The sequence below is a fragment of the Phalangium opilio genome, unplaced genomic scaffold (genome assembly GCF_054372755.1).
Source record: "Phalangium opilio isolate 3A_F unplaced genomic scaffold, DU_Popi_V2 ptg000329l_1, whole genome shotgun sequence".
NCBI classification, from domain to species: Eukaryota; Metazoa; Arthropoda; class Arachnida; order Opiliones; family Phalangiidae; genus Phalangium; species Phalangium opilio.
In genome coordinates this window covers 1,238,154-1,263,136 of record NW_028324226.1, presented here as the reverse complement: position 1 = coordinate 1,263,136, position 24,983 = coordinate 1,238,154, and the positions used below count along the sequence as shown (strand labels likewise).

General features: G+C 37.2%; 1 protein-coding gene across 6 annotated transcripts in view; it reads right to left on the bottom strand.

The window, feature by feature from the left end:
* LOC149610206 (latrophilin Cirl-like) overlaps window positions 1-24,983 on the bottom strand; it is a 331,713-nt gene that overhangs the window by 274,993 nt on the left and 31,737 nt on the right. For 5 of the 6 annotated variants that reach the window (XM_089859269.1, XM_089859273.1, XM_089859272.1 and 2 more), the window contains exon 3: window positions 9,885-10,013. The gene's annotated coding sequence lies outside the window, so the exon portion shown is untranslated. The remainder of the gene's footprint in view (window positions 1-9,884; window positions 10,014-24,983) is intronic. The other variant, XM_089859271.1, reaches the window with a different exon arrangement.

Genomic DNA, 24,983 nt, shown 5'->3' with positions numbered 1-24,983 from the left:
TCCAAAAAACGGAGAAAAGTAGTCTAGAATAAATACACCAAGAGCTCTGGAAAGATAAATACCAACCAGATAGCTAGCTCTCTTGTATTATTTATTTCTGTTCGGTTTTTAAATCGTATAAATAAAAACTTTACCGGCATGTTCTTATACTGATATCAAATAATTCAGTTTCTTTTTTTAGTATTTCTTGCTTTTTTAATATGCGCAGTATTCGCTGCGCAATGGATGTTTTTCTTTGAAGAGATTTGAGATCAACCAACGTGTTGCTCGGTATAAGCTGAGCTCCGGAAGTAGAATTTCGTTTCCTTACCTTACAGGTAAAAGCGAGAAAGAGAGAGAGGGGATTTTTCCATGGCTTCCGAAAAGAAGAAGGGCTGGATATAGTGTCTCATACAAAGAAACATATTTTCTGTATGTCTAAAGTTTTAGAGCGCAAAAAGAACTCTGGAATAAAAAAAGAAGAAAGCTTTTCCTGTCACAGCGCGAGCAAGGAAGCGAGGGGAGCGATACTTAAAATAGAAAATTTACACGCGAAACTGTCACTTTACGTTTCGCAAAGGGAAGTATCCAACCCCGTAATACTTGCACACTATATTTAAGCCGCGAGACTGAGAGAAGAGTTGAAGATTTGGCTGAGAACTATATAGGCTACTACACGCTCCTCCTTTCCCTTAGTTACAAGAGATAGAGATAGTATTTCCGAATCTCAACAATAACCGTTATTTTTGGTATTTTCTGGAGAGAGAATCTCTTCTTAGGGATGAAGATGGGGGAAAAGGGATTGTAAGAGGCTGGGGAAGAAGAGGATATCGTTTTGACGAGAAAGACGTGTAACTTCTCTAAGTGGCAATTCGGCCTAAACCCTACTACGTAGCTACGACTTTTCAAAAGTTATATTATCTATATATTCCTCCGTGATTCAATTCAATTTGAAAACTACTTTAAAAGTGTTCAAAGTATATGACTTTTACAACAACGAGAAACATTTTCAACAAGTTGGGAAAACCAAAATATTACCTCTCCGAGTCAAGAGGTCTACTACTACAAACTTATTTACCTAGATATGGAATTATTTCTCTATTTTGAAGTAAAAATTTACGAAATATTGAAGCAGTATTCCAAGCATAGCAAATAATACAGTAAAGCAGACGACATTTTACATCCAATAAGGATAAATCTTGGACACATGGAAATCAGTCAATGGGGAAAAGAACAGGGAATGAAGTCTACGCTTCAGCTGTTTACCGTATAATCTGATAGCTACATTCACAACTGGTCTGCAGTGTAAACACTATCGTCTCGTCTCACCTCAACAATATTCTTAGTTTGCCAACATGAATGTTAACGTTAAATAACACCAAAGCTAAATTATAGCTAGACGCACTAATAGTCAATGCGCACCATAAAGAGAATAAAAAGTCTGTAGCTACTACCCGTTTACCATTAGCCCTTTTACTATTCTAATTGCCACCATGATCTTTTCTTCTATTATAAAATCATAACCTGATTATTTAATAGTGTATTTAACTTTCGGCTCACTCTGAACCGTTGATGTCTCTTCATTTCAGACACGAAAATCAAAGCCCAAAGTTTACTTCACCTCAGGCCTCAATTATTTACTCTTTGTTTCACTAAGACTATTGCGGATGATACTTTATATACCCGCCGGAGTCTAGGTCTTAGTTTTCTTCATGAAATCACTAGACCAATGATTATTCTATATTCAGATGTAGTATAGCTTAAGTAATATATAAACGGCCATTTCAAATAACAATTCTAAAACAAATCTTTGGAATATCAAAATGAAACAGAGCTTTAAAGCTACAAAAGTACTAAATGCATCATAATTACGAAAAATACTTCCACATATTCACTTTATATTATGGAAAAAGGGAATATTAAGGTTCTGTATGCTTTCTTGACACATCAACACAAGGCTAACTGCTAACGCGACGCACTAGTGTAACAATGGACGGACACACACAGACAAAAACATAGACTGCTTTTTAACTCTTTCCGTATTAATTTTGAGTTGAGAAACAAGATTATCTTTAATATTTAAATAAATATAATTATTTTTAATTATTTTAATCTTCAATAATTAACATTAATAATAGTTAAATCGTTTAAAATAAAGTTATACCTATTATCATCTCAAACTTTGCTAATATTGACGTTTAAAGTGAAGGGTACCCCTCTTCCCGCTTTCTTCAAATTTTGGGGTATATATACGATTCGTTTCCATTATAATAGTAAGGAAAAACCGCAAATGCGAAAACCTTTGGTAGCGATCCTACCTTAGGGAGGCTAGACGTTTCTCGTAACCCTAGCTGATCGCCGCGTATATCCTAAAACCAAACGATGATAATGGAGTAGAAGCCAATGATACAGATTGGTGTCTATGTGGAATAGACGGAAGACCAGTGGATGGTGGTGTTAGAAGCCAGAATGTACAGACTGGTGTCCAAGTGGGATGGACAAAGACCAGAAGATGGTGGTGATTAGAAGCCAGTATGTACAGACTGGTGTCCATGTGGGATGGACGAAGATCAAAAGCTGGTGGTGATTAGAAGCCAGTAAGTACAGACTGGTGTCCGTGTGGGATGGACAAAGACCAGAAGATGGTGGTGTGAGAACTCAAGTAGAGGAGCCATTTCCGTGACTGTGAAAGCAGTTCGGCAATGGCGAACACGTTTGCTCCGATTTGGAAACTGCGAACGCGGTCACGTGGGGTCTGACAGACAGACAGACAGACACACAGACACACAGACACGGCCGGTGTAATACCTCTCCGTGACGTCATCGTCACTCGGAGAGGTAAAAAGTAAATTATTTACCGAAGTTACGCAATATACAGTAAACTTTTAAGTAAATTTAGTAATCTATCTTAGTTCCTAAGTTACAGAGTATAATACGGCGATACCAAACAAACTAAGTCATTTAAACTTAAATTACTAATTGAATTTATGGTTTCGCCACCACATAAACTATTTTTCAAATTTACTAACGGTATACTTATAGTGAATACTTAAGTTTAACATGTTTTATATCATATGTAAAGAACTTTAAGAACAACATTGTACTTTAAACCAAAATGACAGATGTCATATAGCATGGCTTGTAATTGCAAAGATACTGTCAAGAAGTGATATCTAGTTTACTAGGGAGAAGGTATAAATTCGCCACATTTCCAGCTTTATCTCCAGTCCAAACGTGGGTCCGGAGTTAATCCCCGCCGCCTCTAAATTACAACCAGCATCTCATTGGTTCTTGAAAACTCAAGTCAGCGCGACGCGAATGACGAAAATTACGCATTTTCCGACTGAGGAGAGGTGAAATAGCCCGGTCTCCTTTTACGTCCCCCCTTGTATTTTGAAAGGGGGATTGGGACTATGGCGCGCGAATACTTATAGGCACCTTATACCTTCTCCCTAGTAAAATAGATATCACTTCTTGATACTGTACTATTGCGAAGGCTTTTTGTAATACATTTAAAGGAATTACTAGAGGTTGTTAAAAAGAAAGACGTGTTTTGGAGGAAATCAAAACGACAAGGTGTGTAAATAATAAATTAACTAATACTTAATTGATAAGACAATACAGTATAACGAAAGGAAATATTGATGATTGCAAATGGAGCTTCTTCGTTACACAGAAACTCTTACGTTGGGGTATAGTAAACAGATCTATTTTACTTCAGAAAAGCGGGTATTCCCCGTACTGAAGAGATCGTGTCATGAAACTTCTCGCCTCCAAGGCATGAAAAATAAGCTTTGGCCAATTTAAAAATTCCTTATCTATAACTGCTAATTAAGTCCATACCGGTAGCAGTAACATCATCATGACATCATAGAGAGAAAATTACAACCTTGCTTCGATTGTTCTTAACCCCCTTTCCCCTATAATACCAAAGCCCATGTACTATCCCCCCCCCCCAAAAAAAGAAAAAAATTAAATTAAAAATTAATTCGAATATCGTGAGAGGGTGCGACACGTAAGAACATTTAATTTTTATTTCTTTGACCAAATTATTAATTTTTAAAATTTTCGGGTTTATACCAGAGCATGCATGAATGCACCGTGAACAAAATTAAATTATTAATATGTTTAATTTTTGAATAATCTTTGAGGGTGGTCCACCGCACAATTTAAGGGTCCTTTAAAAATTCATAGCTATACAGGGTGTTTGTGAAAGGTCCATCAATAATGAAAGGGCGTATTTATTGGGCCATTTTGAGTCGAAAATGTTCTATGACATTTTTCCGTTCGGGCCACTGTTTTCAAGTTATGATTGGAGTAATTTACGGATGACCCCTTAAATTTAATTAAGAAATTGAAAGACAGCGCTAATTTAATGAAGGGGTCATCCCTAAAATATTCAAATCATAACTCGAAAACCGTGGCTCGGACGGCAAAATGTCATAGAACATTTTCGACTCAAAATGGCCCAATAAATACGCCCTTTCATTATTGATGGACTTTTCACAAACACCCTGTATACGTACTAGCATATAACCCCTTACTGATAAAAATCATGGGGCCCAGTAAAGACACAACGAAATTAATTCTATGAATTATCCCGCCATTAATTTGACGATAATGAATTGGCCATGAATTTATTAATTTATCTTATGAATATTAAAGGTAGTTGGTGTTGTCCGTCAGCCCATCGGGACTTTTCCCAGACCCAAAATTTAGAAAAATATGGGGTCCCAGTGTACTAAATATTAGTGAAATCAGTTGCATTGTGCGGGGGTTTTTTCATAAAGATGTTTTTATATTTCCGGCCGCCATTTTTGAAGATGGCCGCCGATTGGAAAAACCTTTCTTAGCGAGTACCTACTACTTAATAACAACGTCCCTGCAAAATTTCAGCTTTGTAAGTAAAGCGGTTTGGCCTTGGCATTGATTAGCAGTCAATTAGTCAAACAAAATTCATGAAATATTCGTTTAAATTCATACATTTCTAGAGAGGGATTAAAACATATATCGGGAATGAGGGAAAGTTCGTTGTACGTCAAATAGTCTTTGGCGAAAAATGTGATTCTGCTCTACCATTGAGGGAATATAACTTTTAATTAGCCAATCGCGTGCCTTTTACTCTTAACCTTTTAATTTCTGAACGATGCCCATTTGCCCGCAGGTGTCCTTATAGGTAATTCCAAAAAGCCATCGCGTTTAATTAAGCCTACACTTAAAGAATATATATATATATTTTGTCTTCCCCTCAATCCCAGTCATAAGATGAAAAAAAAAATAGTACATTAGTGTTCGAGGCGGAGGTTAATTTCTACGTATGTGTCTCCCAACGAACGATTGATATATCTTGGTAATAATTTAGGGGTCAAAAGTTACCAACCGAGGCTTAAGTGTTTAAAAATATCTTAAGCCTAACGTGACTCAAATGCCTAAATAAATAAGTGGAATGTTTATTGCTAATAAATTTAATTGGAAATAAGTAGAATTCGAAAAAAATCTTAGCTCCGCATTAAATAATTAATAAATGAATTCATTTGATATATTCTACTTTAAAATTAAGTATATTGTAACTGCGCTTGCTAGTACTAAGTAACTACCCTATTTTCATAGTTTTCATTAATGATTTGTGATAATAAAAAGGTAACAAACTGAAAACCAACTTGACTTAGTTTTTAGTACAAAGTATATAATAATTACAAATGATTAAGATGATTAAGTCTAATATAAGAGAAACTGGCAAGGATCAAGTCCCCTTAGCTTGAGCGGAAACTACATCTTAACAATTTAAAGTGACTAAGTGATTAACATCAGAAGTGAGCTATTTTATAACTAGAGAAAGGTCAAAGGTAACACAGGGTGTTAATCCTATATTCTACCTTACACCCTGGAGTGGAAATTCAGGAAGACACTTAAATAAAGCAGAGGGTTATAGTATATTTTCTTTTTCTTTTGCCAAGATCTGAAGCAAGAAATTAATGAAAAATAAAAACTTCCTTTTGAGAAGAATTCCCAAGATAGGTCCCATCAAAAAAAAATCAAGTTACGGATTGAAGTTGTTAAGGAAACGGACGGTGTTTAGTTTCCAAGTTACAACGACAAGTATGGCGAAAAGATTGACTGTCCATGGTGGAGTTTCTTTTCCCCATCTATGGGCTAAGGGATAGGGGCTGCCCGTATAGAATGGAATGGGCCAAGGGTTTTCGGGCAATTAACTTTGTTATAACTTTGTAGGAAAGCACGGTTGATGATGGTTTGAACAAGTCGTTCGATATTGGGTGTAAAGGTATCGAATAACGTTTTCCGCTGTATGCTATAGACATTCCAGCTAGTGCCCTCGCTAAAAAATAAAAAGGCGTAAACACTTCAAGCTCAATCTATCCCGAGTAAAAAGAAGTAGATCGAGCTATAGCCGAGGCTATATCATCTTCATGAACTCTTCTATTTTTCTAACACTCAAAAATGTATTGAGTTTCCCCTCCTGAAGTCGCTATTCCTTTTCATACGAATTATTGCTGGCAAACTCTTCAAAAGTCAACAGAGACGAAATGGTTGAGGTCCTAACTGACTGACTTGACTGATAATCAACTGCCCAGCCCAAACCGCTTTACTTAGAAGGCTGAAAATTTGCAGGGACGTACTCTTAAGTTGGATAAGCAAGCACTAAGAAAGATCATTCAAATCCGTTCTATATTCTTGAATTTTTGGAAGTTGGGGTTTTGAAGTACAAATTAGTAATCAGAGTCCAGACATCAACTCAAATATTCTAGTTATCCACTTCTTTAGCTCTACGGACGACGTGCCCTGGTCAATGGTCATGGACCATTTACGCAATGTCCAGTTGAAAAATCCTTATTGCCCACTCTGATTTGGGATTCGATATTTCAAAATGGCAGCTCGATATGCAATAAAAACTGTCCCGATGAGCAACACCGGGTGTAATTGCTTCTTGTAGTCCCTAACTTTTGCGCATTTGTTGCTAGAGCTATCAAACTATTGCAGTTCAACTATAGGCTTCAAAGGCTATCTCATCTACAATAGGTAACCCTAACCGGACGTAAGAAGTCCTTTTTGCAGCCAGGAGGATCCAGGGATGAAAGGAATAAAATAGCCGAGGCTTAAGGATGAGAGCGTGGTTTGCTTGTCGCTCGGACCTCGAGGGTTCTACCGAGATAATAAACTTAACCCGGTCCCTTTCGTTCTAGCTCTCACAGTCGGTGAAAAATGTAAGCCTCGCGGGCTTCCAAAAAGATTTTTGCGCCAAGAAAAACCCTTGACGGCGCACGTCGGAAGGGATTTTTTTCTTTTACACACATCACACACACGGACGGGGAAAAGGGTTAACTCGAGCCTCTTCTTCGAGTTCGGCAATAAAAGGTTTTTCGCCGAAAGAATTAGACGACAATTCTTTTAATAAAGGAAGAATGGTACGTAGGTACGTTCCGCTTGGTAAAACAATCGCCTTAAGCGTCGCTTAGTTAGGCCTATAGAACGTGTGAAAAGGCAGCCTTAATTTCGCGGTATCAATCCGTTATATCTCAGATTGGAATTGTCAAAAGCGCAGTCAAAGAATTAAGTGACCCTTTGAATACACTCTTACTTTGTGGCTGGCTCAGTCTGAAGATAAAGCTGCGCAATAGGGTTGTGCGCAGAGCTACTTGCGTCATGTATCTACTACTACACCAGTTAAGCTACTCGGCAATGCCCCGATGTTTTAAGAGAGTGTAATGTAAACTGGGAAGAGTTAATTCTGTCTCTACAGACATTAAAACACCCAAACGAAATATACGCATGATGTTTTAAGCGTAAAATTCTATGCTTAATTAGGGGTTAATCTAAAAGCTAAAATGTTAATTACGGCTCTAGAAATGGCTCTCCGTCCCAATCTTGAGAAGAACTCTACCACCAAATCACATCTAACGAACCTTAAGTGTAACAAATTAATATTAAACCATTCAGTTTGGTGAAATCAATTTGGAAAAATAAAGAATTGTGAATGTGCATTAAGAATTAACAAACATAGAAACAAAGAAACCACTTTCTGAAATATGTATAAGATATTTCAAAAAGGGATTACAATATGTCAAAAACAAATGAACAACATATACACGAAGATAAAAAACCCCAGACGGTATTCAATCAGGATTCGCGTTAAGTTAAAGAAAGACTTCACCCTCCTCTAATATAATTACTTTCTCCCAAGCAAGTCATGGATCCTTTTCTATGAAGGAAGGAAAAAAAAACTACCGAAATTGGTTTCTTATTTAATCCCAAAGTGATAGAATCAAAAACTCCTAATTCCTTAGTACCGCGCGGCAGCAACCATTCCACCGTGGATGCACATCTTTATCCGACATTAAGCCAAAAACGCCCCGAAGGTCTTGTTCCTTGTTTTAAAGGCAAAAACAAAAACACGGTTTCTCTTTTAGAACTTAGAAGGGAGTCCCGTCGAGCAGAAATATTCTTTAGTTTTTAAGTTTTTGGTTTAACAACGGGTGGTTTATATATATAATAATCTCCAAGAGGCCCATGCAGTCATCTTCGTATCATAAAGACAACCGCAACTGTGTTGTAATATCTTCAGGGGATGGCACACGCCATTGGACTTATTAAAAGAAACAGATAGGGGTCTTGTGGCCTTTGACCTTTAAAATATATACCTCTTACTGTCCAGCATTTGTTTTTCCCGAGCCCAGGGTCGTCTCAATCCATTGGACCTGGATGAGAACTGGGTACAGCAAGGTATACAGGGTGTTTCTGATAAGTCTAGCACAAATTAAGGGCAATGTTATTTGGACGAACGATTTTGAGTCAAAAACGTAACTTCTATCTCCATTTTGCAATACGAGCCACCATTTTCAAGTTAAGATTGGATTATTTTACGGACGACCCCTTCAAATTTAATTAAGAAACTGATTTAGACAACGATTTCTAATTTAATTAATTAAGGGTTCATCCCCAAAACATTCCAATCATAACACTAAAACAGTGCCCCGGTCGACAAAATGTAATAGAAGATACATTTTCGACTCAAAATTGATTTCCCAATTTGTACCACACTTGCCAGAAACACCCTGTATATTATATTTATTTTATATGGGCCCCATTTCCTAACATACTTCCCTAGCCCCTTCAAATGCCCACAAACACCAACAGGTTTAAAATTGAAACGGAATTATGGACACAGTGGCGACGTTATTCGGTAAACGCGTGAACTTCAACGATAAAAACGTCCATCGGACATAAAAAAAAATACATACAATCCCCGCCGGGGGAAAAAGGACTTGAAATATAAAGAGGGGACACGTTTGTTAGATAATAATTAACAAGTAAACTCGTTAGAGGTGGTTCATCTTCAAACCAAAAACGGGTTTCAGCTAGTCTAACATTGATAAGAGAGTGAGTGAGTGAGTGAGGCCCGAGTCAGGTTTTTAAAAGAATGTTACGGATTAATAAAAAATTATTAAGAAATTCCCTTATTAAATTTACAAGTTGAAACACGTTGTTGGAAGTTAAATTAATATTTGACCGACTTGAAACTGAATAAACACAATAGATGTAGGGTATCAAATTTTTATACTCGTTATCCTAGAACTATGTAGTTATTTTAGGGGGTTTCTAATTACGTCGAAGGGGGTAATGCATACCTCAAAGGGGCGCTGAATTATACAAAAAAGTACTTGGCGTATCTGACAACACCAATGTCGACAACACCCTTAAATAATTTAAAATTCCTTATAACAAGCAACAGGTGCTTATCCTTGCACTACTGCTAAGATGGTATGGTGTGGTGTGTTGTTGGTTCGATACCGAATTCTATTTTTTTTTTTTTAATTTTGGTTCATTGAACTTATATTTACTTTGATTGTTGGTGTATAATTAGAAGAATAATTTAAATGTGGACTCACCAAATTAACTCCGATTGATTTTCTGGCTCTCGCTTTTGAACTAGATGTCTACAGTCTATAACCAATCGATGGGTACATTTTATCGAGCGACAAAATTTTTTGCGCAATTCCATCAACGACATCTAAAGGCTGAATAAAAAAAAAACAGAAATTATTTAACGGCATTAACTTTAAAATTCAATACAATTAAAGCATTATTAAACTTAACTAAATTACCACTATAATAACGTTACGTATTTTAAATGCTATTCCCGAGAAATCAATAACACGCTAAGCCTAAATAATCAAATCAATATCTTAATAAATTATAACCCGACACCAAAATTTAAATTGAAAAATTGAGTTAGATCATGCCGATTTCAAAAAATTAGGTCAGATTAAAAATTAGGCCTTAAAATTAATTAATAAATTAAAATAAATAAATATATATAAATAAATATTTTACAAAAAAAGAAAATTAAGAAATTAAACACCTTAAAGGTAATGGTAAAAACAAATCGATTTTAATCCAAGTTAGAAACGGTCTAAACAAATCGATAACTCCATAAACTAGCACCTCGAAACTCGGATCGATAATTCTATTTCAGCGTATAAATTTGATTGCAATAATGGAACATAAAATATTTCAGTACCCGCCCAATATCGCCCAAACATCTTTCTTTTATTTATTTTTTTTAGCCATATCGTAGTATACGATAGGCTCTTAGTTTGACCCGAGCCGTCCGTAGTAGTAGTAGTAGTAGTAGTAGTAGTAGTAGTAGTAGTAGTAGTAGTGGCCGGGGTTGTCGCTTCGTTATCGTCAGATTTTAGCTTAAAGGAACTTTATATTACCACAACCCACCCATAGGGGTTACTGGGCTCGGTTAGAGATTTAATTTTAATTAAAATTTTTTCAGGTCAGACCCGGGAATCGAACCCGGGTCTCTGGCGCAACAGGCAGACATTCAACCAACTGAACCATAGAGACTTGATAGAAACTCCGAGTTTTTTATTATTTATTCTTATCTCTAAAATGTCGGGGTGATGTGGGGTGGGGTACCTCTTAATCTGTGGGGTCGAATACTTTTGAATTTTTATCTGTGGGGTCAGATACTTATGAATTTGTATGTTTGGGGTTTTTATATTTATTTTCTTTTAATGTATGTGCTAATTAAATAGATAACGATTTTCCCCGTTATGTTTGACTGGAACGTTTTGGCGGTTAATTCAAATGTGGGTTTAGATAGAGCTAACATAGTGTTAAATGAGCGTTATGCGTTTGATAATTTTAGCATTGCTAAAGGTAATTCGAGGGGATAATCACTAAAATGCGTAATCACTATAACTAAACTTTCTCTTTCAAAAGTTTCTGGGCATAAGTCCTTGTTAGAAATTTATAAGATGCGATAAGTGTGCATCGGCATAAGTCTATGTTGTAAACTCATCGAGGGGATTATCACTAAAAACTATCTGTTCTTCGATTCACCGGAATAATAGAATTACAGCATAAGTAAATTTATACGGTCATAATTTAATCACTGTTTAGAGTAGGGAATCGAGGGGCTATTCACTCTGATTTTATCCACGGGAAATCATTTAAACATTGAAAAAGATAGCGCTATTCACTCATTAGGGTAAGGCATAGAGGTGTTATCCACTCATTAGGGTAGGGTATAGAGGGGCTATTCACTCGTACGATATGGCTACTATTACGAGCCCTTGGGCCGTCTTGTTTAAAGTATAATAATCTATAATCTACATTCTGGAAGAGGTAGCTAAAAAAAATGAAAATCCCAATATAGTTAAGAGTGGAGAGTGCATACGAGCAACTCTACAATTGCGCGAAAGAGTGCGCCACCCTCTCGTCGGTTGACAAAGATGAATAAGAAACTATAGCCGCAACCTGAGTGATGGTTCCTTTAAAACTTCGCCCAGAAAAAAATGCCCCATAGTAAGGAAATATTGGGCAAAAAGGGGGAAGTGAAAGGGGGGGGGTTAGTTGCGTTATTAAACATCAATTTGTCATTGTCCACCAAGATGTGAGGGAACTACTTTTTTTGCATCGTTTAAGATAAATATAGCTCTGAAAGGCTTCATAGGTTGGTTGGTTTTCATTCGGGGGGGGGGGGGCTTTACGCAAATGAGTGGGTGGGGGCTCATTTTTCCCCACTTAAGAAATAAGACTGAAGGCTGGGCGCGTGGTTTCTTACGGTTGTCTAACTTTTAAGGGATGGGTGGGGTTTACCAATAATTTTTAGCTACAAGCCTACAAGACGAAAGTGTTCCTATCCTCGTTACGCTATTTTTTTTTCTTTGTCCCCCTTAATGATTTGCAATTTAAAAATGTAACGCGCTTTTTCAAAGAGGTGCTTTTTCTTCAAAAGAAAAGATGTTCTAAGGCGTTTTTTGTTCACGGTGGTGATTAAAAATTTAAGGAGCGCCCTTGTCGCAAAAAGTTTGGAAATTATTTTGTAAAGAAAAAATAATAACTTTCGATATAACCCTAGATTGGAAATATATAGTTATAACTAGCATTAATTAAATCAATATTAATTTGAAAGTTTGATAAATTCATACCAATAGATGTAGGAAATAAAGCAGTTCTGTATCATTTCCCTTAATATCAGAAGAGGATAATAGAAGAAGGATGACACTCTGCATCCTCTTAATACTTTAGTTATGTAACATGATTCTTCCCAAGTTCACACCTTTTTGTTTACTCTCTCTCCATCTTCCTTGCTCTCTTGCTCATCAAAGTTCAGATGGGCATCGCACCGTTCTAGGGTGAATTCTATAACTGTTTGCCAGTTGACGTGGGACAAAAATCCATGCACAAGCGCATGTGCCTTGGCAAATAGTTAAGCGCCAATAGAGTAATCATGAGGGAACTATTTATCGCGTATGTGACTCGGTTTAGTAACCTTGCTTCAAATGTAAAATGATGTTGGGAAGAATCATGCTACAATTACCCATGCCGCTTTGTGGTACACTTCTCTCGAAGAGATATATTATATACTTCTGTTAATATTTATTAATATAAGTTATAGAAATTCGGGAGAGCAATTAAAGATGGAGAAGAGCAATTAAAGATGGAGAAGTAAGGATTACTCTGAAGAAGAAATATTTCCTTCTCATAAAAGAGAAATTCGCGGAAAAAAATTCAATTAAACTTGAAGAGGTGTATGACGGCACCACCATGAATGTAATTGTAACAGGGATGTCATTTATAATTCCCCGATACAAAACAAGTTAATCCTCTTAGTGAAAACTAGAGGATAAATACCTTAAGGTGAAGCCTCATAGATTTCAGAATTTTCAAGCGCCCATAACTCGGGTTCTACACATCGCAGCTTCATTTCGTTTTGTTTTTCTTAATCTAGAGTGCCATTGCCAGGGCATCATCGAGTTCAAACGGTGATACCTATTTTAGTTATTTTTATATTTAGTTTTAAACATGATGCCAGAAGCGAAAACATGCTTCGGGCAAACATCCGCTATTCGCCAACGGGTTTTCCCCGAGGGTCGGGCTCTTTTTTAATATACTTTAAAATGTTCAAACTAGGGCATCATCGTGCAAAATTTTAATCGCGCTAACGGTTAATTTGTTACTGACGTTTCTAAATGACTCTCAAACATGCGGCCTAAACGTTTCGATTTAGATTTTCTAATTTTATAAATTTGCTCACACTTCATAGAACGAACCTTCCTATACCCGGGGAAAAAAAGAATTATCACTCTAAGTGAAATAGCCTTCGAGATATAACCATTAATGTGAACCACTAATTTCGCTCTTTTTGAAGCAAAATTTTAAAAATACGCGCAATTTCACTAGCGGTGCCATGCGGCTAAAGAGGGGAACTAATAAAATTTTGAAACTTTTGTTATTAAACGGAGTAAAGATGTCACTCTAAACCTTTTCAAAAATTCTCGGTAGCGAAAGGTTTTGTTTTGCCCTTTCGACCCCCCCCCCTACAACATGAAAGAATGTAACCAAGGAGAATTGATGTAACCGCTATCACTGCTGACTGCTGAGTTTACGATTGACGTACCTGCCCTCTCCTTTCATAACAATATCCTCTGAAATACACACGACTCTACTATGACTGACTCTAGTTCGAAGCATCCTTATAACATGTGGATCCAATTTTGAGACAAGCCCTATACCCCACATTATAACCTAAGAAACAGACAATCTCCACACGGGGGGACAGATCTTTCCTCAGGCAAAATAGACCCACTCTAAGACTGCTTTATACAATGCTAAAAGCCAACTTGGTCGCTCTAATTTTATTGCCCCGCCGTTCTTTGGCGACAATTAGGATGCCTCGAAAACTCTCTTTCGGCACCATAAAAGGGATGTAGCTTCTCTATTGTTAAGCTTATCTTAAAAGGGGTGAAAAAGGTCTTTCTTGTCCGAAAATGTTGAAAATACTTTTTGCAGACAGTCATATATAGTACTGAAATAGAAGGAAAAAGCAAACTTCAAGAATATAGGATTTACTTGGAATCCCAACAAATGTTTGACATTGCGCGCTCGCAAGCTTATGAATAGTACGAAAAGATAGTTCCTTGAAAGCGGAGTTCTTGCTCATTTCATTTTTGTTTTCACGAGACCCTGTAAACATCGACTCTTTACTTTAGTCTATCCAAACCACTGTCAATTCTCAATTTGAAAGTAGAATCGTTAGATTTTAAAATATCAATTATTATTATGCCTAAAACTAAGGGAACACGGCGCAAGAGTGCGGGATCCGTGAAATCGGCTTATCGGAAAAATTATTTTAATACACTTGGAACCCTAAATAGCGGGAGGTAAGAGTTCAACGAATAATATAAAAATCCTAGCCTGCTAATCTAATGAAAATCTTAATTTCTAAGTTATGATGCTAATAATGCGAAAACGAATACAAGTAGTATTCTCACTACGTCTACGCCAAGAATAATTCATAATTTGGAATTACACCGAAGTGACCAAGCTATGGATAAAGTTGCACCAAGGCGAATTGATTTCGGTGTTGAAACAGAAAATCTTGATATCGTTAGTGAAAATCCTTTATTTGACGAAAATACTGAATCGGAAGAACACGGTTTTATTGAAACTTTTCATGACCCCGGTCTTAATGAAAATGTTGTTGAGGGTAAACGAATAGTTGATCCAGTGTATTTTATTGAACAAATTCGGAGAATGGATTCTCACTATCAAAAATGTAAAAAAGTGAAAGAAAATGGAACCAACCAACAGAGTAATTTCCTATTTCAAAAGGAACAAAAGATAGGGCTATACTCTAAGTTTATTTATAGTTGCCCAAATTGCGATGAGAAATTAGCAATTTGCTCTGATAAAGTTTCGGGAAATATAAAAGGAAATAAGAAAGACAATGAACTATCTGTGAACGATATGGCTGTTTGGGGATTTATGACCATCGGTTCAGGTTTCGCCAACTTGGAAGAAGTTTTCTCAGTGATGGGTGTTCCTATTATGTCAGAGGGTTCCTGGAACCATTTAGAAAAGCGTTTGGGAAAGCTTTGGGAAGACATTCTAACTGAAAATATTTTGGAAAACGGAGCCGAAGAATACCGACTAGCGGCTGAAGCCGGAGATTTTTGCGAAGTCCCGTATGAAAAGACTTGTTTTATCACTGTTGTGGGGGATGGGTCGTGGCTCAAACGCAGTCACGGACATAATTACAATGCGAGGTCGGGCATGGCTGTTATAATAGGGCTAAGAACAGGAAAGATAATTTTTGCTGGTGTTAGGAACAAATACTGTTACAAATGTTCGTACAGAGCTAAAAGAAATTTAAATCCCGTGTCTCACGAATGTTATAAAAACTGGACTGGATCGTCGAGAGCGATGGAATCTGATATAATTGTTAGCGGATTCAATCAAAGCATGTCCATGCATAATTTGCAATATAGGGAATTCGTTGGTGACGGGGACGCATCGGTTTTCTTCGATTTGAGAAATAAGGTTCAAGAGTACGGGCACAAAATCACAAAGGTTGAATGCGCCAACCATGTCGTAAAAAATCTAACCAAAGCGCTTTATAAATTGAAAGGGGACAAAGATAAAGGAGGAAGGCTTTTAAAAAATAAATTCATAAATGACTTAACAAAGGGTACCAGAGCGGCCATCGCCCACCATGCTTCCCTGACAAATCCGTTCTTGCCCTAAAGAAAGATATACTGAACGCTCCTAAACACTGTTTTGGTAGTCATATTGAATGTGGGGATTTTTGCAACAAAATTGGAGAAAATTCGGGAAAATGGCAAGAAATACCATCGCCTTTAAAATCAGCTATAACGGCCACTGCCGTCAAGGTTGCTGATAAAGCAGAGAAGCTAATTAGCGGTCTCACAAGCAACATGGCCGAATCTACCATGTCCCTGGTTGCCAAACATGTGGGAGGGAAACAGATAGACAGGTCGAAAAGATGGAGTTATAAATTCCGAACAACGGCGGCGTGTTTGAACAAAAATGAAGGAAAAGGTTGGGTCTACAAAGCTCATAAAGCTATTACGGGAAAGAGCCCGAACTCTATACTGAAAAAATACGTAGCGAGAACCAAGAGGATGAGATGGATTGCGAGAACTTCGAGAGACACAGCCTACCTCAGAAACAAAAAATTGATACCTGAAAGTCCAAAGGCGAAAGACAATGGTATGGCCCAATATGGCGATAACGCGATGCAGGATGACTGCTCGGATGAAGCTCTTGAAGAATTGGCCAAATTAAAACTAGCAGATCTTAGGGTTGATTCAAAAAAACAGAAGCAAATCGAGGAGCAAACGCGTGGTCAAAGTCACTCCGATGCGTGGTTTGAAGAGCGACGTCATAGGCTTACCGCATCAAATTTCGGAAAAGTATGCAAACTAAAACCCTATACATCGACCATTAAAACAGTCCAAAGCATATACTTTATAGTAGAAATGTATCAGCAGCTATGCAGAAAAATTTTGACCATGGACATGCCGGGGAAGAAAAGGCCAAACAAATCTTGCGAGAGAAGTTTAATATTCATGTTCGTGATTGTGGTATGTTCGTGGATTTAGATCACGGATTTTTAAGCGCATCTCCTGATGGTTTAGTTGGGGAAAATGCCATTTTGGAAGTAAAATCGCCTATAGCATATAAAAACATTTGCCCACTTGATATTCCCGCTCATTTAAAAAATATAAATCTTACACAGAAATGCAAAAAGACATTTTACTGCAAACTAGATTCATCAACTAATAAATTGACACTAAATCGAAATGATAATTATTATTATCAAGTGCAAGGACAGCTTCATATAACGAGAAGACAAATATGTCACTTTGTTATTTATACTGAAGGGGGGATTCACGTTGAAGACATTGAACGCGATTATGAGTTTTGGAAATCAAAAATGGAACCCTATCTCATAAAATTCTACCGTAACGCGTTGCTGCCAGAAATAGTGGACTCAAGATTTCAGAGATCTAGATCGCTTAGAGAACCGTCTTACGTAGAAGCGGCTATTTCCAAGAGAAAAGCGGAAAAAGAACTCAAAACTATATCGGCTTGATTTTTTTTTTTTTTTTTACTAAAAATGTCTTTTTACGTTTCCATATTATATGCCATATTGAATTTTCGTTTACTTGTATTTGTAATTATTTAAGATTCCATGATATTTTTAGTCTAAGAAAAATTACTTATTCAACAAATTTTAAAAGTTGTTACAGAGCTGCTTTATAACCAAAATGGGCTTTTTGGAAATTTATTTTCTGTGGGGATATTTACTTTTTTCGTCAATTTTAAAAAGAAGGTATTTACTTTTGTTCCGGTTAATGACAACACTTTCAACCTCCAGCAACCTTAGAGTGGGTCTCTTTTGCCAGAGGAAAGGTCTGTTCCCTGCGTGGAGACTACCTGTTTTTTTAGGTTATAATCTTGTTAAAACTCCTTTAGAACATTTGATAATTAAGCCTATGTTTTTTAATTAGTTTAATTTTAATTTTGTAATTTTCTGTATATTTGTAAAATTTAATTAATGCGCGCATATTTTATTCTTTGTTATTTTTACCAATTTTAGTGTATTTTTGCCTCTATTATTATTTTGTAGTTATTATTGAAAATTTAAAGAAAAATAAGATGTTTTTAAAAAGTTTGAATAGAAAAAGTGAAAGTGGCTCTGGCCCTTCATATTAGCACAGAAAATATTATGACAATCAAGGAAATTCCCCCAAGATAGAAAAACAGCTAATTCGACTAAACAGAAATTTGGAAAACAAGTGTACCTCCGAAAAGGTCACACGAGCTTGTAAAAAATAAAAGTTTTGAAAAAGTAGTAGAATAACAGTTGAGCTCGAGATATAGAACAGAAAAGATGACTTAGATCCCAAGATAAGTAAGAGTAACGTAGTTAGAGTTTTTAAGTCCCCGTTGAAACCATGGTGTCAGTAAAGTTAAGTAAACTTAGTGAAGAATTAATAAAGTATAACTTTTGTTTTGTCAAATCACGTTTCCTCAATTACACTTCAATAGGCTACCTAACCCCACGTATCGGGTCAAGTGGTTTTATTTTTAATAATAAAAGGATTGGAATGTTTCAGTTCGCTCCTATCTGAACAATTAAGACTCTCCCAGAGCCGTCTTGGATAAAAGTCATCAAATGTGGGGTATAGGGTTTGTCTTAAAATTGGATCCACATGTTATATGGATGCTTCGAACTAAGGTCAGTCATAATAGAGTCGTGTGTATTTCAGAGGTTATTGTTAAGAAAGGAGAGGGCAGATACGTTAGTCGTAAACTCAGCAGGGATAGCGGTTACTTTCTTTCATGTTGTAGGGGGGGGGGGGGTCGAAAGGGCCCAACAAAACCTTTCGCTACCGAGAATTTTTGAAAAGGTTTAGAGTGACATCTTTACTCCGTTTAATAACAAAAGTTTCAAAATTTTATTAGTTCCCCTCTTTAGCCGCATGGCACCGCTAGTGAAATTGCGCGTATTTTTAAAATTTTGCTTCAAAAAGAGCGAAATTAGTGGTTCACATTAATGGTTATATCTCGAAGGCTATTTCACTTAGAGTGATAATTCTTTTTTCCCCGGGTATAGGAAGGTTCGTTCTATGAAGTGTGAGCAAATTTATAAAATTAGAAAATCTAAATCGAAACGTTTAGGCCGCATGTTTGAGAGTCATTTAGAAACGTCAGTAACAAATTAACCGTTAGCGCGATTAAAATTTTGCACGATGATGCCCTAGTTTGAACATTTTAAAGTATATTAAAAAAGAGCCCGACCCTCGGGGAAAACCCGTTGGCGAATAGCGGATGTTTGCCCGAAGCATGTTTTCGCTTCTGGCATCATGTTTAAAACTAAATATAAAAATAACTAAAATAGGTATCACCGTTTGAACTCGATGATGCCCTGGCAATGGCACTCTAGATTAAGAAAAACAAAACGAAATGAAGCTGCGATGTGTAGAACCCGAATTATGGGCGCTTGAAAATTCTGAAATCTATGAGGCTTCACCTTAAGAGACGCGTTCGCATTTAATTCCAAAATCCGATAATTTTAATTAATATATTAAAATGATCCTAAGTTGATGGAATTTTAACGATTTATAGGGATAATCCAATTTAATTTTAACCACCAAAATTTAACCCTACTATCCCTTCAAGCCTAAAGGTGTTATGAACCTTGGTTTATCATTAAGCCTTCCTTTAGTCGATGAAGAAACGGAACCGTATAAAGAAGATAGAAGGAAAAAAAACAACCTAAGCCTTGCCTGAACTGATACGGGTACAGAAAGGTATAGTGGGGCTTAAACCTATTGTTTGCTAAGACTGCCTAAAAACTAGCGAAAGAAAAAAAGAGGGAAAAGAAGCGAGGGACAGTTCTTAAATGATAAAAGATTCGTAGCAGACCCGCTTCCTTCTAGAAAATCCCCTCCGTCTCTTTTTCTTCTCATCTTGAGCTTCCTTTAGGGATGCGGAGAGCTGTACTAAAGATATAGGCGATCATGGATTCTTCGCCAACTGAGGCGTTTCTTTATCGGGCGTCATTCGAAAAGGAAGAAGAGAGAAAGAGAGAGAGAGAGAAAGAGAGAGAGAGAGAGAGAGAGAGAGAGAGAGAGAGAGAGAGAGAGAGAGAGAGAAGAAGAAAAAATTATTTCTTAGGACCAAGTCGCTAGCTCCGTTTAACGCGTTTCTAATTACTGACACCAGATGGCGAGATTCGATCACTCTCCGAAAGAGAGAGAACGAGATGAGGATGCAGACAGGGAGGAGTAGAACAGGAGTCAAAATGTGGCGTGAATTGTATTTTACACCGCGAACCTAGAATCCCACAGTGGCAGAAAGGGGGGGGGGTTAAGCTGGCTCCTTGTTGTCACGTGGGTTACTGTTTGTAACATTTTGCGCCCTCTGTCCAACACAAAATGTACTATTTTCAAAAAAGTCTCGACTGATTGTGACACTACAGCCAACGGATGCTGTTTTTTCTCCTTATCAAGATTGTCACGAGAGGGCAGTTCGTAGTGCAAGTTCGCGGACACTGATGTCGCTTGCCACGCGTTAAGCGATAACGAATTTTTCCAACATTCCCCATTGCCCCGTTGCGGAATTTAAAGGGATGTACAACTCGATACATGGCAATCCGAGCATGTTAAGAACTGCATTTTGAAGTAGTAGTGTTACTATTTTCTGAATTAGTGATCGGACAACGTCATGTAAACGACTCGGCGGATGGATTCAACGGAAATGTTGATGCCCATTCCTAATGCTTTGATAACACTACGATCTTCACGCATGGCCAGTGATGGAGGATAAGTATGATCTAGGCCCCGCCCCTACAAGTCAATCTAAAAAAAAGAACTCCTTATCTACACCTCCCTGATGCGGAGAAAAGAAATTGAGAGATAAAAGTTGCTTGGCTTCCAGAATAAAACGTATCACAGACAAATTACGCTTTAAGAGAATATTTTCTCGAGTGCCGATCGAGTAATTCAACTCCTTCAATATTTTTAGGAGTCCACTGATTAACCATTCTCCTCTTCCTTTACTTCTTCAGCCACATCCTTATTTGCAATATAATCTTTCAATCTTAATTAATTCTTTCGGCATAGATCGATTATCTCACCGAGCTGGGCCGAGACCATCAACCAAAGCAAACCATCCTTCAATCAATTTATTTCTTATCGAATAAACAGCGTGAAAAATGATTGCATTCCCTCCAAAATCAGATTATTATTAGTAGCTATAAAAATGGGCCTACAAGGTTTCCACTTACGAAGATGCTAAGCACCAGCCAAAGTAGGGAAGAAAAGAAAAGAAAAAGTTGTATGGGACTTAAACAAAATATCAGAAAATGTTTCCCCAATATATTTATGCTAATTTTCTTTTGTTTAACACGCGATTCGTTTTGTTTCCTATTAAATTAACTAGTGAAAGAAACAAACTGGAAATGTCTTCATTTATTATTCAAGCGAGAACAACTCTTTTTGGATCGAGAAAAAATAAATAAATAAATAAATAAAATAAAAGGTCAGAGGTAAAAATATTTTTTTCCAAACACGAGAAAATATCGATTGAAAACAAGGCCTAGGAGGACGGGAAAAATCTCGATAGAGGAAAATATATTCCGCCAAAAAAAAGTGTGTTTTATTTTGTCTCCCTGTCGCTTCCCTGGGGATTATCCCGTACACGGGAGCTAGCTAGCTCCACACACTTTGCTAGCATCTAATACGCATTATTACAGAAACCCCAGATGAAAATATCCATAATAAAAGAGTCTAGTTCAGTCCCATATCCCCAAAACTTCCCTGAAACCCTTATCGGAAGTAAATAAACTAAAGTAAAAAAACCACTTCCGTGTACAATAAACTAATTCTTATTTCCTTTTAAAGGTAAACATTCATTCCATCTTCAAGTAATAAACTTCTATGCCTTGGCAAACGTCGGGTGTGATCCTGCCTGAAGGGAAAACTTGATTTAAAGTATGTTAAAATGCATCAAGCCAGAGTAGCTCCACTTTCTTAGGTTGGAAAGAAGGTAAGAGAGCTCTTGATTTTTTGTCACCATTGGCTTCGCGCAGGAGAGCTAGTATCAAGTCAATTTGGCTGGTGATGGTTTAGGGGCTTGCGGACAAGAAGAGAGAGAAGCGTCGCCAGCATCCCTTCCCGATGGGATAAAAATCTAGATCGTGTTTAGGGCAGCCCCGAACAGAAGAGAAGAGAAAGGAGTGAAGAAGACATCACTAGGCAACAGCGATTAAAGAAGTTTTCCCAAAAACTACCAGACCAAAGGGATCAGTTTACCCGTCAATCTCGACAGGACCGGAAACATTCTTATCTATATCCCTTCCTACCTTTCCTTAGTTACCATTATTGCTAACAATCCGATCGGTTGCCAAAGAGATACAACAAACCACGACGATACACCCTTTAAGTAGATCAGGACATTCATAATAATTTCTTTAACGACCAAGACTTAGGGAGTCAAAACGCTATCACCCACTTTCCTATAAGGATAATTGGGATAAAGTGGCAAATCCACGGTTTCAAATTTCAACCCTAAGAAATATTTTATAATTTAGCCAATTTTTTTGTCACCAAGAGTGCAGGATTGAACCCTTCGCTATAATACGGACCCTATTTGGAAAATATATATACAGTATACGGAAAATTTCTTCCGTTGCCCATTACGCTTAAAGTTTGGTAGGTTCCAACCAATTTTTATCGCCCGTCAAGGTGGTATAAAAAAAAAGTGTGTAACATACATAATAAAATTGAGTTAGTGTTATTGCTCGGTATTTCGCTTGAAGGCGCAACGCTTTCCCATAACACCTTGCGATGGAATACTTCCCTATATATGTAGCAACTTCCATTTTAGAAGCTGACTCATTACTATTCGACGTTTATGGACATTTACGAGGGGACGTCCCCTAGGCATTCAGGCACTTGTTTCACCCATGTTTTGTTTAAATGGGAGACCCATGGTCCGAGCCAGGGTGAGCGCTGGACAATAGCCACTAATTCACCGCCTTGGACAAGCTTTGCTTAATGGTCCGGCCAGCCTTGTTATAACTATATGGCCCACAAAGGAGATTAAGGTCTTTTTTTGAACCGGGGGATACTATCCCGCGATGCCTCTCAACCATAAACATTGTGTTCCAGGGTGTTTGCCATCACCTCACCTATACTACAAACCCCCGCAATTTCCGCTTCAGTGGGAAAACTGACCAAGAGCGTCTAAACTTAATTACTGATAACCTAATTATATTTCTACTTAATTTTGCAAATTTATTTTAGAATTCAGCGTTTACTATTACCTCACCTAACTACTCAACGTCAATTTTCACTCCAGTGGACAAACTTAATTAACTGATAACCTATTAATAATTCCCATATAATTTTGCGAAAATTTAATAATAATGAAATATAGTAAAAATAAATACTGAAATTAGTAGAATGGAACTTTTCATACTATAACCTAAAAAATATAGGTGGAAAACTACTACGCAAGGGTCAATAAAAACACATGAAAAAAAAAAACGCTTCACCAAAAACCCTAATTCTTTTGGGACAAAGTCGATCCATGGTTAAAAACGTTACGACCCCTAGCGGAAGTCTAGAGAGTTAAGAATAAAAAAAAAATGGATGCAAAAACTCATAATGGAAGAAGCCAGAACAATTAATCATTTGCGGGTCTCGAAGAGAACAGAGAGAATAAAAAAAGCACTTAGCTAAATAATTCCGAAAAACAAAAGACGCGATGCGATGCGATGCTATAGGATATCCTCCTTTCATTGCGTCATTCATAATGAATGCATACAAGCGGGGGGGGGTCGAAACCCGTGTCCCCCGCGCTAAAATATTCTATCTGGCATAAGTCGCCCAAAAGAAAGATAACCGAGAAAGAAGGAGGATGGAATATACAACAGCATCCAAACTGATCCCCCACTGTAGAGATAAACATTTTGTTTCTCTCCTCTCCCAAGATGCCGCGCCGGGGAGATGCGGATGCTTAACCATGGATATTAGAAATATACACTGTTTAATACTGAATGAAGGGACGTCCATCGTCAGACTATGATGATTTTGAAGTATATCCTCTTATATCTATGTCCAAGAGTTTCCCCCTTCTCTTCATAATATTAATGGAAAAACAGAAGCGATATGGGTTGGTTCAGAGAGAGTACAGTAGGTATATACCCCTATATAGATTAATATCACTCTAGGGACCGTTTCGCCCCTCTCCTATGATATCTATGGTCCTCAAAAAAGAGTCATCTATGCTGGTAAGCCTACAAGACCCCTGTAAAAAAAAAAAAAAATAGACCACGCAATAGGAAAAGGGCGAAAAAATAGACCTTTTACAGTCTAAACCGTCCACCCTTTTAAGATGAATGTAGGAAACGCTAAGTTATGTAAAAATATTGGGCATAATTCTTAACAATGACTGTATTCGCGCCAGGTTCATGGACGTATAGCTTCTTTTCCAACCGCAACTGACAATATAGTTAGATTTAAGGCGAAGTAATATATAACGATAAACTTCATAGGGAAGAAAATAGTTCAGAACAGAAGTATAACAACACTAATCCTCAAAGGAAGGGTGGGCAACATATTCAGATTTAAGACTTGGATCTCACCCTTTACTAATAGAAAATTTTCCACAACCCGACTGACTTTACCCTCTCTGGAGGATTTTTTTAACTCACCTCGTTGGTAAAGAGAGAGAGAGAAAAAAAAACGGTATTGGTTTATCAATGGGATCGGGGAAGGTGGAAACTTGGAGAACTCAGTGTTGCCAGTCATAGGATGACGCTAGGAACGATGGGAAGGGAGGAAGAAGAAGAAGAAAAAAAAAAATACGGGTGGATAAAAATCGAACGCAATATGTGTAGGACTTATCGTACGTCATTTTGGTCCAACGTTTTTTGGGGAAATAAGAAGATGGGGAGAATATAGTTGCCATGTTACGGATTGACAGACTAGGAAAAAAGTACACACAGATTTTTTTTTTTCCTTTTTTTTTGATTCGAGTCTAGTTCGCATATAGCGATTTTGAAATTATTCCCAATTTCAAAAGATAAAACTTTACAATCTAAACAGGATAATTTAATTGTAATGTCCAATTTAAGGAAGGAGTATAAAAGG